Genomic DNA, 17,007 nt, shown 5'->3' with positions numbered 1-17,007 from the left:
TTTGTATTTTTAGTAGAGACGTGGTTTCACCACATTGGCCAGACTGGTCTCGAACTCCTGACCTCAGGTAATCTGCCTGCCTCAGCCTCCCAAAGTGTGATTACAGGTGTGGGATTACAGGTGGGGATTATAGGTGTGAGCCACTGCACCCGGCCACTCAATTGTATTTTCATACTTAACAACAAACAACCTGAAAATGAAATAAAGCAATTTTATTCATCATAGTATGAAAAAGAACAACATACACAGGAATAAATGTACAAAAGAGCTATACATTTACCTCCAAAACTACAAAATATTGTTTAAATAAATTAAATAACTAAATAAATTGAAAGACATTCTATGTTCATGGGTTGGAAGACAACATTGCTAAGACAGCAGTACCTACAAATTGAGCTACAGATTCAGTGAAATCCTTATCAGAATCCCAGAATCCCATGACTTCTTTGACAAATTGATTCTAAAATTCATGTGGAAATTCAGGACCCAGAATAGCCAAAACAGTCTTGAAAAAGAAGAAAAAAAGTTGAAGGACTCACATTTTGTGATTTCAAAACTTACTACAGAGCTACAGTCTGAATCAAGACAGTGGGGTACTGGGATAAATTAGACATATACATCAATGGAGTAGAATCACAAGTCCAGAAATAAACCCTTAGGTTTATTGTCAGTTGATTTTCAACAGATGCACCAAGACAATTCAATAGGAAATAATAGACTTTGCAACAAATGATGCTGAGACATGCGAAGAGTGAAGTCAGATCCCTTCCTCACATATCATATATCATAATGAACTACAAAATGATCATAGATGTAAAAGCTTTAATTATGAAACTCTAAAAGGAAATATAGGAATGAGTCTTTCTGATTTTGGATTAGGCAAAGCCTTAGATGTGACAACAAAAGTATAAGTAGTAAAGTAAAAATAGAGAAATTGGTACTTCATGAAAATTAAAAAACTTTCCTGCTTCAAAAGATATCATCAAGGAAGTGAAAAGGCAACCCAGAGAACAAGAGAAAATTTTTCCAAATCGTAAATCTAGTAAGCAACTGGTATCTAGAATATATAAAGGACTTTCGCCATTAATAAAAAGATAACTATCCAATTAAAGAATGGACAGAGGATCTGACTAGACCTTTCCTTAAAGAAGACGTACATTGTAAAACGCATCAAAGATGCTCAAAACCATTGGCTAGCAGGGAAATGCAAATTAAAACTACACTGCCATATCCTTTATATCTCTTAGGATGGCTATCATTAACAAAAAACAAAAAACCCCCCAAAAACCAGACAATAACAAGTGTTAGGGAGAATGTAGAGAAATGGGAACCCCCATAGGTCACTGGTGGGGATTATAAAGATGACATAGCCACTCTGGAAACAGTCTGGTAGTTCTTTAAGAGGCTCAGCATAGAGTTATTATATGACCCAAAAGAAATGAAAACAGATGTCCATACAAACACTTGTACATTAGGTTAGGTGTGTTGGCTCCCAGCACTTTGAGAGGTGTAAGTGGGCAGATCATGTGGATCTAGGAGTTTGAATCCAGCCTGGGCAACATGGTGAATCTCCATCTCTACCAAAAAAAAAAAAAAAAAGCCGAGCGTGGTGGTGCACACCTGTAGTCCCAGCTACTCAGGTGGCTGAGGTGGGAGGATCACCTGAGCCCCAGCTGTGGAGGTTGCAGTAAGCAGTGATCTCCCCACTGCACTTCAGCCTGTCTCTAAAAACAAACAAGCTTGTACATGGTATTTATAGCAGCATTATTTCTAATAATCAGAAAGTGGAAACAACCCAAATGTTTATCAGCTGATGACTGCATAAATAAAATGTGGTAATACCTATACAATGGAATATTATTTGGCAATAAAAAGGAATGAAGTCTTAATACATACCACAATATGGATGACACTTGAAAACATTGTGCTAAATGAAAGAAGATTGATGAAAGACCACATATTGTATGATTTCATTTATACATGGAATCATATGAAATGCCCGGAATAGGTCAATCTACAGAAACAGGAAGCAGATTAGTGGTTACCCCAGACTGGAGGATCTGAGAGAAAATAGGGAGTAACTGCTAATGGGTGTGGAGTTCTTTCTGGGGTGATTAAGATGTTCTAAAACTAGTTATGGTAATGCTCATACAACTCTGTGAATGTACTAAAAACTATTGAATTTATACTTAAAATGGGTGAGCTGTATGAAATATGAATGACATCAAAATAAAGCTAGTATCTGTATATGCTTAGCATCATGCCTGGCCTTGATAAATTGGGTGGCAAATGTTAGCTACCATTGTAATAATAACTCTCTGACTTCATGTGCAGAGCACTTTCATAGTAGCAAAGATGGAAAGAGAGGAAGATGCTGAGAGAGTAGATGAACATACCAGTTAACTCAGATACCAGGTGAGGGAGAAGGTGAATCTGTGGCAGCAGCATGGTAGGAGCTGAGTGCTGCTTTTGGAGAAGATGAATGAAGTTATGTGGTGCAAGAGCCTGATACCACAAAAGTGTCCAGTAAACCTGAATCTAGTTACCCTTAAAATGTGGTTGAACTTGGGTCTCAGGATCCAGATGTCACTAAACAGTATCTTCTTCACAAAACAGTAATCACCATCAGGGTGATAAAAGCCAGAGTTTTTGTGTCTAGAAGTCGCTAAACCAGGTAGGGGTGTGTGTGTGTGTGTGTGCACGCACGTGCATGTGTGTGTGTGTGTGTGTGTGTGTGTGTTTTCTTTTTAAATCACTGTATGACAAAGGCCAGAGTTTTAGTTTTTGTGCCTCTTTATTTTTTTTTGTTAAAGGCAGTGTCTGGGGAACTTTCTTCCCACAGTCAGCCCATGGCTGACCAGCTTTGCTTTTTGCAGGGTGCCTTTGGGCCTGAGTGTTTGAGCCTCCCTACAGGAGATGGCTAGAGCCCAGCCCTCGTGCTCTGGAAGTTAGTGCTGGTAAAAGCTTTGCAGTTGGCGCTGTCGATGCCCTGTGCTATTTAACAGTGATTCCTCCTTTAGAACTTAGAAGACATGTGCCAGTAGGGAGGAAGGTTCTCTGCTAAGATGCATTTATTTGTGAACACCTCTCACAGTTTTTTTTTCAAGGATATACCTGTGGAGGGAATTTCCCATTTCCGTTTTGGGGAAAACCTAGTGAGCTACTTCTCAGATGTTTAGGTCACACACTGACACTCAAGGTAGAAAGGCTACTGAGTGGTGGAGCTGTGATTCCAAAAAACCTTCCATGTCTGACTGCTAAGACAGTTCACAGTCTTAACCACTAGGCTGAATTGTCCCTTAGGGATGGACAAAGTGGAAGAGAGAGAAGGCCGAAGGCAGAGACATGTGAAAATACAGTGTTTTTAGGAGTAGTAAGGAGGCTGGTAAGCATGTGGGATGTCTAGAAGGGTGGGTGGAGTGTGGAATGGCTTATAAGCTGAGAGGTTATGGGAGTGAAGTGCCAGGCAAGGACGTTCAAACAGTAAGATTAGAGGCTCTCAACTTTTCTGTGTATGCAGCATATACACAGGAAGGGTGATGGGAGCCCTTGCTTTTAGGATATTCAACAAGTATTTAAGGAGAATTATTCTGGAGACTCTGTCTCCCATAAGAAAACTTACACTGCAACACTCCTGGTAGGCAATGAAGAGGGCTTGAACTAGGTCAGAGGCTATGAGAGTGACAAGGAGGGGATGGATGGGTAGGACATTTTATTTTATATCAGTATATTAGAGATTGGGTATTTAGGTGTATTAGAGATGAGAGGGCTCTGCAGGGTTTTCTGATGAGGGAAAAGATGCAAGTTTTTCATCTGCATGGATGGCAGTGCCATTTATAGACACAGGTGTACAGCAGGGGAGACAAGTTGTAAGGACCAGAGTTGGGGTAATGAGTTTGAGTTGTATGGAGTTTGCAGTGCTTTGGGGCACTTCATGGGGAAGGGGCCAGCAGGCACTGGGCAATTCAGCATTCTGGATTTGAGGAACAGTTTGGAAAACAACATCACAGGGTTTGGAGTTGAGACCCTGGAAATGGATAAGCTTGTCTAGGAGACAGAGGGAAAGGACAGAAAGGAAGAAAGGCTAGGAGAGAATCCACTGGAAGCATTAAGAGTCGTTGTCTTGAGTAAGCATCTTCCATGTCATATGAAACCTTGCAAATGCAGAAGCAGGGGAGTCTGAATTCACGTATGTTTACTAAGTGTGCTGAAGTGTTTGTCTCCTGGTGGTGTGTTGATGGAAGCAAATGACTTTCTTGCACGTTCCAGGGGTGCTAAATGTCTTGGCATATTCCTTTCTGTGGCTCCCTAGGGTGAGTTAATGGATCAGTCCAGGATCCTAGTTCCTCCTTCCTTTTCCTTGAGTCAAAGCTGGCCTGGGCTCCAGGTGTGATCTCTTTCTTCCCAGCATCCCTGGGAGTGTTGCTGAGCACCGTTTGGAGTTTCGGTTGCAAGGCTTTAGCCATTTATCCACCCATGTTAGCTGTAGCTCCTGTCGCTGAGAAGTGCACTGAGAAGTGCAGGGTGAGGGGAGCCTGGAGAATCAGCTTCCTTTTGAAATCTGCTCCAGCTTGCTCTCTTGGGGTCAGCATGAGTGTGGAGAAGATTGGAGAAAACCCAGAGACGGTAGGCATGACCTGCCAGATGCAGCAAGCCCTGCCCTCTCTCTGTGTCAGATCAAAGACTGACTCTTCAGTCATTTGACACTCTAATGTGAGGATGTTTCTGAGCCAGGCCCCAGGCTCCTGGTGGCCTGTGCCTGGGAGCCGTGGGGAACGTGTGGGCCTGCATGTGCTCTGGGTAAGTGGGGGTAGGAGAGGAGAACAAGTACTTTCCCAGCTGCTCTCTTAGACACAGAGCTGGTGGGATCTGGAGAGATCAGCCCAGCCTCCTCAGTTTTCAGATTGGAAGCTGCTGCCCAGAGATGCCCTTTTCCCGGTTCCAGTTCTGAGGGCGAGTTGGCCCAGCTTGGTTGCAGCTGCTCCTGCGTGGCTCTTGCCTCCTGTGCCACAGGTCCTGGGTTCCAGGGCACAGAGTTTGTTCCCAGTTTGGCTGGTGCCTAGAATGACCATATCATTTAATGTTCAGACTAAGACACTTTGGAGAATAAGTGGGGGCAGTGTTAACAATGACACCGGGAATACAGAAATAAACCTTAGACAAACCAGGATATATAATCTTCCTTCCTGTGCCTTCACTTTTGGTTCAATTCTTATTCCTATCGCAGGTAATATTCCCTCATCCCCTACCCTCCTGGTCCTATGGCCCACATGACTTTAGGTTGTGGGAACTTACAGATCTTGGTCTTTGGAGATTTGGTCTGTGGATCTTGGTATCTAGAGGTTAGAAACCTCAGGGATCTCCTATGTTGGAGGGTCCAGGAGATGGGAAACCTGGGAATAACATGGTGAACATATCTCTGACGATCCATGACTATTCAGAATCTAGATCCAGGAACTTTGATTTTCAGTGGCTAGGGTGGGTATGTCGTAATTTACTAACTTTGTTTTTTTTTTTTTTCCAACATACATTTGTCTCTTGCATGTAGCGTAAGTTGGCATGCTGGTAACATACAAATCATGAGAGAAGCATCCTAGTCTGCAAGCCTGTAGCCCCAGACAGAGCTTAGCAACTCAGCCATGCAGTCTTCTGCCTTGGAGGTGGAGGGGAGCCAAGGCCCTGGGCTCCTGACAGGTGTGTGATGGAGCAGGGCATAGTTACTTGTCTCCCAGGTGTCCACAGTCACAGCACAGGGTGAGAGGGGACATAAGCAGCTGGGCTTCGCTGAGACCAAGCCAAATGAGGATTTAGGCAGAGAAGGTATTCTTTTTTGAGAGTAGAGGAGGTGGAGATGAATGCTGTGCCTGGTCACTTTCTCGGACTGCACTGGCTTATTTTGCTATCTAAAGCTGGCAGAACCCAGACCACCATGGATCCTCAATGACAAAGAAGAGAGGAAATGCTTCTTCATTGGGTCTTCTGGCTCTGTCCTTGGACCTCTACCTCTCCCAGCTGACCAGAGTGGTCTGGATTTGCCCATTCTCTCACTGGAGTTAGGAGTAGGATTGCCAGACCTGGCAAGTAGAAGTATGGGAGGCCCAGTTAAATTGGAATGGCAGATAAACAAAAAATAATTTTTTAGTATGAGTATATCCCATGTCGTGGTTGTATTTTATATAGCAACCCTACTTAGTAAGGACTGGCCTGATTTTGCTTACCTCTGGGGCATGATTTCACAGTGCCTCTTTAATTCAGTAGATGCTTATTGAGTGCCAAGGATATGTCAGATGCTACTCTAGGCACTGGAGATATTGCAGTGAGCAACAACAGACAAGAGTTCATGAACTCGTGGAGCTTACATTCTAGTGGGGGTGATAGACAGTAAGGAAGATATGTAAGTAAGTTAGGTAGTGGAAGTGATAAGGAGGAAAATAAAGCAGGGAAGGAAGATAGGGAGGGTTCAAACCTGCAGAAGATGAGGGATTGAGGAGATAAGCCAGACAGACATTTGCAGAAGAGTATTCTAGGCAGAGAGCACCATAGGCGTTAAAGCCTGGTGGTGCCTGATGTGTTTGAGGACTGGTGGGCCTCCGTGGCTTGAGTGGAGTCAGCAGGGAAGAGGAGCCAGCATGGAGGTCACAGCTCGGATCTTGCAGAGCCTCATAGCCCTCTGTAAGGATGTGGGCTTTCACTCTGAGCAGGAGTGTGATCTGATTAGGTTTTGAAAGGATCACTGGCTGCTGGGTAGTGAAAGACTGAAAGCAAGCGTGGGCCCAGGTTTCTCACCCTATCCTCAGGAGTGGGCCATGGGATTTGAGACCTGCTTGCCATTTGGAATAAAAGGGCATGCCACCTGGACACAGGATCACCTTGCAGGATCTTTGATTTCTTTTTGCCTTTTTCTTCCTCATTTAAGAGACACATTCCTACCAAGAAAGGGATGGATATGTTGCAGTTATCTACCCGTTTTTTGCTAACCATTGTGTGATGCTCCTGGTTTAAGGTACAGTTCCCTAATGCTTCCTATTAAGCTTTGGAGAAAGAGTAGTGATGTGATGGGTATCACATACCTGGAGCTTTAGAGCCTTCTGAGAAGCTAATTCAGTAAAAATACATCATTTTTTGGTTGGTGTTGAAGGAAGTTGTTTTTCTTTGGACAGATTAAATTTAAATTGTTTATGAGAGCTAAAGAGCTTGAAAGCATTTTCTTATTTTCTAATCTTTGAAAAGTAGAGAGGAGTGAGCTGGCTATATAATATAGAACTTTCTCGGCTTTTCTTTACCAAAGCAGTCTGATTTAAAAACTTAAAGCCAACATATTTCACATTTATAGTTTAAGATTATAAAAACTATGCATTTCATAAAATTATGTTTTTTGGAGAAAAATACTGAGGCTATAAAATCTTGGCTTGTAAGTAAATAAAATTATTTAAAATGTCAGCCAGTTTTGATGATGAGAGCTGTAACTCTAATGAGTGGCAAATATTGTCTAGATATCTTTGAAATGATACTCTGGTTTATATTCAGACTGTATAAATCTTTCACTTTTTTTTTTTTTTTTTTGAGATGGAGTTTTGCACTTGTCGCCCAGACTGGAGTGCAGTGATGCAATCTTGGCTCACTGCAACCTCTGCCTCCCGGGTTCAGGTGATTCTCCTACTTCAGCCTCCTGAGTAGCTGGGATTACAGGTGCTCGCCACCATGCCTCACTAATTTTGTAATTTTTTTTTTGAGACGGACTCTTGTTCTGTCACGCAGGCTGTAGTGCAGTGGCATGACTTTGGCTCACTGCAACCTCTGCCTCCCGGGTTCAAGCAATTTTCCTGTCTCAGCCTCCCTAGTAGCTGGGACTACAGGCGTGAGCCACCGTGCCCAGCATAATTTTGTATTTTTAGTAGAGATGGGGTTTTGTCATGTTGGCCAGGAGTCTTGAACTCCTGACCTCAGGTGATCTGCCTGCCTCGGCCTCCCAAAGTGCTGGAATTACAGGTGTGAGCCACTGCGCCTGGCCAAATCTTTCACCTTTTACTAAATATCTTTGACAAGCCTTTTGACTTAGTATTCTGGTAAATTAGCTTTGGTAATTATTATTAACAGATTCGTAAATTTTGGGTATATCCACAAAATTCATTCAAAAAGAAGCAAAAATGAAACCTTTTTAAAAAAAGTATAATGTACACATTCCAAATATGAAAATGTACTACTTCACCAGAGTTGTGAAGCATGTAAAATGTAGTCAATATTTAAAGTAAGAACAAAGCATACTTTCTAAAGTGACTGTCTTGTACACAACATCATGCCCTTGGGCACTGAGAATTTGGAATTACAGGGGTGATCTCTGTAACAAATACTGAGTAGAATGCAATGTGTGCTAAAATGCAACTATATTTGTCTAATTTAAAAGGCAGGCATTTCAGTTTAAAGTTATTTTAGACTAGAGATTTTAGCTGTTTTCTTAAGCAGGGATTAGAAACCAATTTAAACTGGAGGTTTTGTTTTGTTTTTAGAGATGGGGCCTGGCTGTGTTGCCCAGACTGGTCTCAAGCACCTGGCCTCAAGTGATCTTCCTGCCTTGGCCTCCCAAAATGCTGGGATTATAGACTTGAGCCCCTGCACCTGACCCAAAACTGTCTTAATGTAATTGAGACTCCTACACACGGAATAAATTGAGACTTTTGTCATCTCAGTTTGGAATTAACATTGTAAAAGTCCGTGCACTTGAGGGTTAGAAAGATGTAGCATTACTACCTCTAGCTGTATGACTTTGCTTTTAATAAGTCTCCTCTGTAAAATGGGGACAATGAAACCTACCCCGAGGACTGGTTGTGCCAGTTAGATGAGGTAACCTGAATTGGTTCCTTAGACAGTACCTGACACATGGTAAGCTCTCAGCACCTGTGTCATTCTTATTGACTTTGCTTTTATTATTTATTATTTTTGCTATATTCATAAAATGTATTTGAAAAGCAAAAATGAAATACTTTTTAAGAAAGTACAGTGACCTGAGTGAGACCATACAGTTTATGTTAGCTAATGATTTCCAAAGCCATCCAAGTTCAAGTTTTGTGTGTGCAGCTAGCATCTTTTGAATACCTTGAGAGAGGGAGCAGACAAGAAACAGTGTGGCTCAGAAAAGGTAGGTGGTGGGAACCCAGAGTCCTGATGAGTGTGCCTTTACACCCGACATCTCCCTCCAGATGGCTGTTCATCCAGGTTGATAATTAGCATCAACAAATGCAAGCTGAAAGTCTCCTGGGCTGCATGTCTCCAGCACGGATATGTATGGAGAGAAGCATGCAGCGTGTGGAAGCCCGAGCTCAGTTGGGTTGTACGGCTGGGCTCAGCTGGGCCTGTGGCGGCATTGCTCCGAGTTGGGCCTGCCTGAGTCTCAGCTGGTGCACAGACACTGCCCTGCAGCCCAGGACCTGCCCAGGGGGCTCAGCGAAACAGACCTACCTTGGTGGGGGAGCTGCTGCTTCCAGCTGCTTTGCAGCTTCTGTCAGGCCAGGGCTGCCTGAGTCCTTGCTCGGCTATTTAAATCTATCACTCGTTGGTGACAGCTTTCTGCCTAAGCAGTGGCAGCGTGTATGCTACAGGTTTCAGCTCATTACCTCTGTAAGGCTGTTGGCTGGGGGAAAGGCCAGCCATACAGACTGAGGCACCAGCCGTAAACTCTCTATTGGGTGTTGCTGAGCCTGCGTGGCGAGTGGGGCTCTGCAACCTACAGTGCCTGCTACCTGCCCTTCAGAGGACCTGTCTGCAGCAGGGCCAGAGCCTAAGGTTTTGTTTTCTCCCAGCCTGGTGGGACTGTGATACTTGGGCGTGGACATCAAGGAGAGGTGGGCTCTGTCACTTTGTTTAAGTGAGCCTTGGGCAAGTCAGTTTACCTCTTGGGGTTCATTTCCTCTGTTAATAGGAAAAGTGGTGAACTTTTCAAGGGTGATTAACATGTCATCTTTATCGCCATATTCCTTGGACACAGTAGGTACTCAGTAAATGATAGCTTAAATTTGTAAAATGGGGATGATAGATAGGACCCTTATCCCTAAGTTGTACTAGGCAGAGACAATAAATATAATTCTATTAAACTTTGACAAATGGGAATAAAGTGAAGGAACCCTTGTATTTCCCCAGGTTCGTCTCCTATATCCCCAGTATTAAAGAATCTCAGACGTATGGGGATTTAAAAAGGAGTTCATTTGTGTATCTTTATTTACTGATTCAAACTTTTACTAGCTTCACCAATTGATCTAAATAGACATCTCTATTTAAGGCATCTTCTGTATAAAAAAGGTATACAGATAGTCAAGAAGGACATGAAAAGATACTTAACATTAGCCATTAGGGAAATGCAAATGAAAACCCCAGTGAAATACCACGTCATACCCTCAGGTGACTATGGTCAGAAAGACAAAATGTGTTGGTGAGGGGGGTGAAAAATGGGAAGCCTCATGCATTGCTGATGGGAATGTAAAATAGTGCAGCCTCTTTGGAAAGCAGCCTGGCAGTTCCTCAAAATGTTAAACATAGAGCAATTCTATTTCTAGGTATTTACCCAAGAGAAATGAAAACATATGTCCACACAAAGACTTGTATGCACATACTCACAGTAGCATTATTTTTATATGTGCATCTGAATGCCCTGGTCTCTGTTATGGATTGGATGTTAGGATGCCCTATAGAGGAGATTTCCAGGGATAGCTATTCTCGTGTTTGTCTTCTTATATGGTGTTCGTGCATAGGAAATGCCAAACTTTTGGCCTCTCTCATTTATAACTTTCAGAGAACGGCGTAAGTTTGGTCTATGTTTAAGGAAATTCAGGAGTCTCTGGCAGGGCTTCTGTAGAAACCTTTATCAACTAAAAGTAATCTGGTGTTTTCCAGACTTTGCTCTCCTGCATTCCTTGTAGTCAGCTGGGAAGGACCCCTTCTTGTTATGATGTGAGTTACTCTCAACATTTCAGACTTTTGAAGATTAATTCCTGATCTGAGGGAAGATTCTGGCAGTATTGGGATGTCTCTAGAATGCACGGATAAGGGCCTTGTCAGTTTCTGGGGTGGGCAGGTCCTTCTTATAGACGTTTTTATGACTAAGATACCTGATAGCAGGCTTTTTTTCCTGGCTGTAACTAGTGATGGGTTGCAGGTGGGTGCGTGTGGGGATGGAACATCTTTGAGTTGTGTACAAAGTTTAGGTGTCAGAGAGCATCAGTGTCAGGGAGAGGATTTCTTGATTGAGATTTGAGGCCAATTTAAGTCAGTTCTCTCATATTTTCTTGCATTTGAGTTATAAGCTCTTCCTATAAGTAAGTGATAAGGGAGTAGGGGGAAAATGCACACTTAATAGGCAGAGTAAAACTGGGTGGCCATAGGAAGGCCATAAAAAGCCCAAGGAAGCAGTCTTGTTTATTTGTAGAACATAGGTGCAATGTTTATTATATGCAAAACAAGCTAAACCAAAACATCTAAATGCACCATGGTATATGATTACAGAAATCTGAAAGATCCAGGAATAACAATAACAAAGGAACAAATGAACTAGAAATGGATACTAATCTTCCCTGGAACTAAGGATAGGTGGGCACTTAGAAGTGCTTCTGGGATGGGAGGTCAGGCTGCAGGGTGATGGACACTGGGCATGTGCTTGGGACACTCCTTGAGGTACATGGAGACTATTTGAGATCACCTCCCTGATGAGAAAGTTGTTTGGTGAGTACCAAAATAGGACAAAAATGGGCAAGTGTTTTTAAGGGAGATTTCCCTCAAGCTCTGTTTGGTAGATAAATAATAACTCTCTGTTCTGGGATATTTTCTCTCTAGAAGCCACTGTCATTGACCTCGCAAATGCTTGGGGGTGAGAAGGGTAAAGATAATATAAAAGTATCAAGAAAAGGAAAGTAAAGGAAAAATAGTAAAAAGAAAAAAAAAAGTCCTATATAGTTCCAAGAAGAAAGTTTTGACCTAGATATAAAAATATAGGCAACTCTGAAATCTTGTTGCTTTTCTCTTTAGTTTGCCTTCTTTGATATAAGTCTGTTTATTTATGTCTGTATGATAACCGCTGACACTTAAATGTGAAATTGTTCTCAGGACTCTGCTGCATTGTCCTGTTAGTAGAAGTCTTGGTTTTAGAACATAAGGTCTGGATATGTACAGCCTAGCTTTTGGATGAGCAACTCTATGCAAGTTCCCCAACCTCTGTTCAGCTTCAAAATAAGGACAGTTACACTGAACGCCTGTATGGGTGCTATGAGGATGGCATGAGATACATAGTAAAGCTAGCCAAAAAACATTGGTTATGGGCCAGGTCCCAAAGTGTTATAAAATGAGCCGGGCATGGTGACGCATACCTGTAATCCCAGTGGTTTGGGCGGCTGAGACAAGAGGATTGTTTGATGCCAAGAGTTTGAGACCAGCCTGGGCAACATAGCAAGACCCCATCTCTACAAAAAATAAAAAAATTAACTGGGAATGATGGCTCATGACTGTAGTCAGCTACTCAGAGGCTGAGGCAGGAGGATTGCTTGAGCCAGGAGTTTGGGGCTGCAGTATGCCATGCTCATACCTGTGAATAGCCACTGCATTCCAGCTTGGGCAACATAGCGAGACTTTGTTCCTTTTAAAAAAAAAAAAACAGATTTTTGCATGTCATTGAAAATCTATGAAGTTGTTTTTTTAAATTTATAAATATACTTTATTCAATTGGTTGCCTCTTTTAGAGCAATGAAAGTGGGTTTTCCCTGCTACAAGTAACTACAGTGAGTGTCCTTGAGTGAGATACATAATTATTTCTTTAGGACCAATTCCAAGAAGTGGAATGGCACAGTTAAAGGATAGATTATTTTCTTTAAGAACTATGATAATATTTCCAAATACCAATGTCCGCTCCTCTAAAAACGTAGTGAGAATGGTCATTTCCTCCGTCTGTGATCAATGCTGAATATTTAGGTTTTTAAATATCTTTGCTATTTTAGAGGTAGAAAATATCTTATAGTTTATTTGATTTTTATTTCTAATAACAGCTGAACTTAAATAATGTTATATTTTATTATGTACTGTGTTTCTTTCATACAATATCTGTTTAATTTTGTTCAGTTTTTCCTTTAGAGTATTGTCTGTCTTATTTGTAGGACATTGTTTTCACTTTTGTTGCAGATACCTCAAGTTTGGCATTTCATTCATTCAAAAAACCCACCATTTTTAGATAACCCACTGACGTGGTGAAGTAAGGACATTGTTAGGAAAAAGGCGTGTAGGATATGGAACATGAATCAAAAGAGAACTATTCTGGGTGATCTCTTTGTTGTTAAGCCCAGTGATTGTGAGGGAGTGGAATTGGTGGGGATCTCACTGAGTGCTGGCTGTTCAGAACTCACTTTCTCATTGTGATCTGACTCCAGTTGTTCAAAAGCCGTTCCTTACTGGTAGAAGTCAGAGCATGGGATATCCCTTGAGAGTATATGTGAAATACATTACTTTGAAGAATTGGTTTTGGAACACTAAAGTGGATAATGGAAGCAGCTATTTCATTCTTACGACTCTGGAGTAAAATGGCCGTGATCTTTGGTCTGCCCCAAAACTGTCTTAAATTTTGCTTGCTTTGGCTAACTCTGATAGGAAATAGTTATGGGAGAGTAGGAAGGGAATAGGGCTTAGAGCCCGTATTTCAAACCCTACTACCACTTCTAGGTATGAGCTGTGTGACCCTGCACAGGTTACTTATCTCCGTTTTTTAGGTTTCATGCGATCCATGTGGCATGACCTAAGCACTCAGTACATACTCGTTAATTATTTTTTCTCATCTCACCGGGTCTGGTCTATGTCATGTTCATCTCTATCCTCATTAGCGTGATAGTCTCTTTGAGATTATATGATGACCAAATGAATGGGGCCGAATGTAACAGCTTAAATAAGAGCAGGTACATTCTGAAGAGTGAGAATAAACTTTCTCTGTGTATTATTTATTGTTTAAGAAAAAAAACCAAAAACAACCCTCATGGTGTTGACAGATTTTGGGTAATCAAGGTAGATTTGGAATACCCCTCTCTTTTCGACATGTGACAGCCTCTCTAGGTGAGGGCCAGGGCCACAATGATGGTTCTGATTATTCCTCTCCAGGAGGCCCCCTGAGCTTTCACTTCATCTCCTAACACAGTGCGGCTGGAGGCCTTCCTGTCAGAGCCTCCTGGGCCAGAATGGGCCTCTGGGGCGAGCTGGGCCTATAACTGTTCCCACTCGTAATGAGCAGAGCTGCTCCTGCGACCCAGCGGGAGCACCTGAGTGGGTGTGCATGTACATAATGGGCCTGGCTGCTGTGGCTGCAGCCTGTGAATGCCCTCCAAGAGGCCAGATGCCTGGACACATCTGTCAGCAGCTACTTTTCCTTTAAGGGGGATGCTCACTCCCTGGTGCTTATCCTTAGTACCTCTGACAAGGAAAGGGAATCCATCCTGCCCTGATCAGCAGGGTGAGCTCCTTCACTGGATTCAGTCTCACGCAGCTCAGCAAGGGAGTTGCTAGTATCTAATTGTCTTAGTTTCCTAGGGCTGCCATAACACAATAGTGTAAACTGGGTGACTTAAAACAACAGGCATATATTTTCTCACAGTTCTGGAGGTGAGAAGCTGGAAGTTGAAGTGTTGGCAGGGCCATGTTTTCTCAAGTCTTTAGAGGAGGATCTGTTCTGTGCCTTTCTCTTAAAGGCTATAGTGTCGCCATCAGTGCTTGGTTTTCCTTATCTTACAGCTGTGAACTTCAGTCTCTAACTTTGTTGTCTCATGGTTTCTCTCCTAAGGTTGTCGTTGCATTATCTTCTTGTAAGGACAATTGTCATATTGAACTAAGGGATCACCCTACTCCAATATGACCTTGACTGATCACAGCTTCAATGGCAGCATTTCTCATAAGGTCAAATTTGAGGTGTACTGAGGGTTAACACTTCAACAAACCTTTTTGGGGCATGCAATTCAACCCATAACCGTCATGTTGTATACAAGGGTACAGGTTTAAAGAAGATCAGTAATGTGAGTGTGGTCACAATTAGGAAGTGTTGGGATCAGGATTGGAACTCAGGCCAGCCTGTCCAAAGCCAGTTTTCTTTCTACTAAACTTTGGTGCGTCAGAATCATCTGGAGGGCTGATAAGAAACACTGGGGCCCAGGCTTTATACCCTTGCTCCTCCACCTGTGGTCCATGGATCAACTGGCATCATCAACATCACCTGAGAGCTTTTTTGGAAATGCAGTCTCCCCCACCACACACCTATTTTTAACAAGATCCCCAGGTGATTTGGGTGTGCAGTCAGGTAGATGAAGCACGTGAATTGGTATATGCTGCTTTTCAGTCCTGATTGCATGTTAGATTGCTTGAGAACAGTAAAAGACAAAATGCAAATAACAGCGATGACAGCCTTACCCCATGCCATTGAATCGGATCTCTGATGAGGTGCCGACGTTTATATTGTTTAAAAGCTGCCCAGATTATTCTGATTCACAGTACAAGTTGAGGATCACTGTGGGGCTGGAGGTGCTCATTTCTGGAATATCCAGAGTTCAATACTGAGGTTGAGATTTCTTTTTGCATAGGCTTTTCTTTTTATTTCCACAGTAGTGCAGAAACTGGTCCTGGAGGGAGGCTACTGTGAGGAATTTATTTCAGAGAAGACAGAATATTATATAGCAAAGGAGACCACACTGCATTTTTTTTCTGACTTTACCTCTTACAGATACTAAGTGTGGGGTAGCAACCTATTTGTCTACCCAGGAGCTTGGGAGAACATGAAAGGTGGTATGGAGATAGCATATAGTGGGCAGTCAGTGCTTGTTGAATTAAATTGAATAACAAAAACCATAGGAAATCAGCATTGTTGGTCTCACTGAAACATATCATTTATAGAGATGCTGTTGTGTTACTTTGGGGTACACGGAAGAGTTGCAGAAGACTGCACAGACACGATGTTTCTAAATTCTTAGGCTGCATGGGATGGCTTATGCTTGTAATCCCAGCACTTTGGGAGGCTGAGGTGGGTAGATCACTTGAGCTTAGGAGTTTGAAACCAGCCTGGGCAATGTGGTGAAACCCGTCTCCACAAAAAATACAAAAATTAGCTGGGTGTGATGTCAGCTACTTGGGAGGCTGAGGTGGGAGGATCACCTGAGCCCAAGGAGGTTGAGGCTTCAGTGAGCCATGATCACACCACTGCACTGCAGCCTGGGCAGCAGAGCTAGATCCTGTCTTCAAAAAAAAAAAAAAAAAAAAAAAAAAAAGCAATTCTTGTTATATTAATAAACATGGAGTAGTTATTGGAAGTTTTGAGAATAAAGTGGGAGCAGCCCTTAATACCTACAGATGTATTTTCTGCTGTAGATTTTGTGGTGAGGGGAAGAGCTAGTATCCTAGATGGTGACCTCTTAACTTTTAATTCTTCAAGATAGACTTGAAGAAGGATGGTGATTGTGTTCAAACCATCTTGCCCTACTGTTCCCTCAAACTCTGTCCCATCAGTCCTTCTCCTCTTAGCTGATCTTTTAGACAATCACAGAGTGTGGAGAAGGGGCTCATTTCAATCTGGGGTCTTGATGTAGCATGCATTCGGTCCTCAGACTAGGGCTTTCACAGACAGTTGGCACTCTATCCAGTGACAGTTCTAGTGTCCTTTTCTCACTCCTGGACTTCTTGATGTTTGTGCTTTTGTACCCCCTGGTGTGCCACCCACCACATCCCATCCTGGAAATCCGTGGTATAGCCCTTAAGTCTTAGATGTGCATGCTCTCCCTCTTTTTTTTTTTTTTTTTAAACCTTTCTTCCTCTTCCTTACTCCACTAAATAGTGGTTATCTTTAAGGTTTTATTTACCCCCTCTTTTTTGTAAAGGTTTCCTCCACTCTGCCAATTTTACTATCCTATCTGTGCAGAGGATCACCATTTCTCTTCCAAATGATTGTCCCTTTGTCAGCAAAACATCCCATACATTGAAAATGGAATTCTCCAATTTCTCTTGTTTGTTTTC

General features: G+C 42.4%; 1 protein-coding gene across 6 annotated transcripts in view; it reads left to right on the top strand.

Moving 5' to 3' along the window:
- The window catches only part of TEAD1 (TEA domain transcription factor 1), a 272,153-nt gene that overhangs the window by 107,299 nt on the left and 147,847 nt on the right, over positions 1-17,007 (top strand). The window lies entirely within an intron of this gene.

Source organism: Chlorocebus sabaeus, chromosome 1 (assembly GCF_047675955.1).
Source record: "Chlorocebus sabaeus isolate Y175 chromosome 1, mChlSab1.0.hap1, whole genome shotgun sequence".
In the NCBI taxonomy this organism is placed as follows: Eukaryota; Metazoa; Chordata; class Mammalia; order Primates; family Cercopithecidae; genus Chlorocebus; species Chlorocebus sabaeus.
This window is presented reverse-complemented; position numbering and strand designations above follow the sequence as displayed.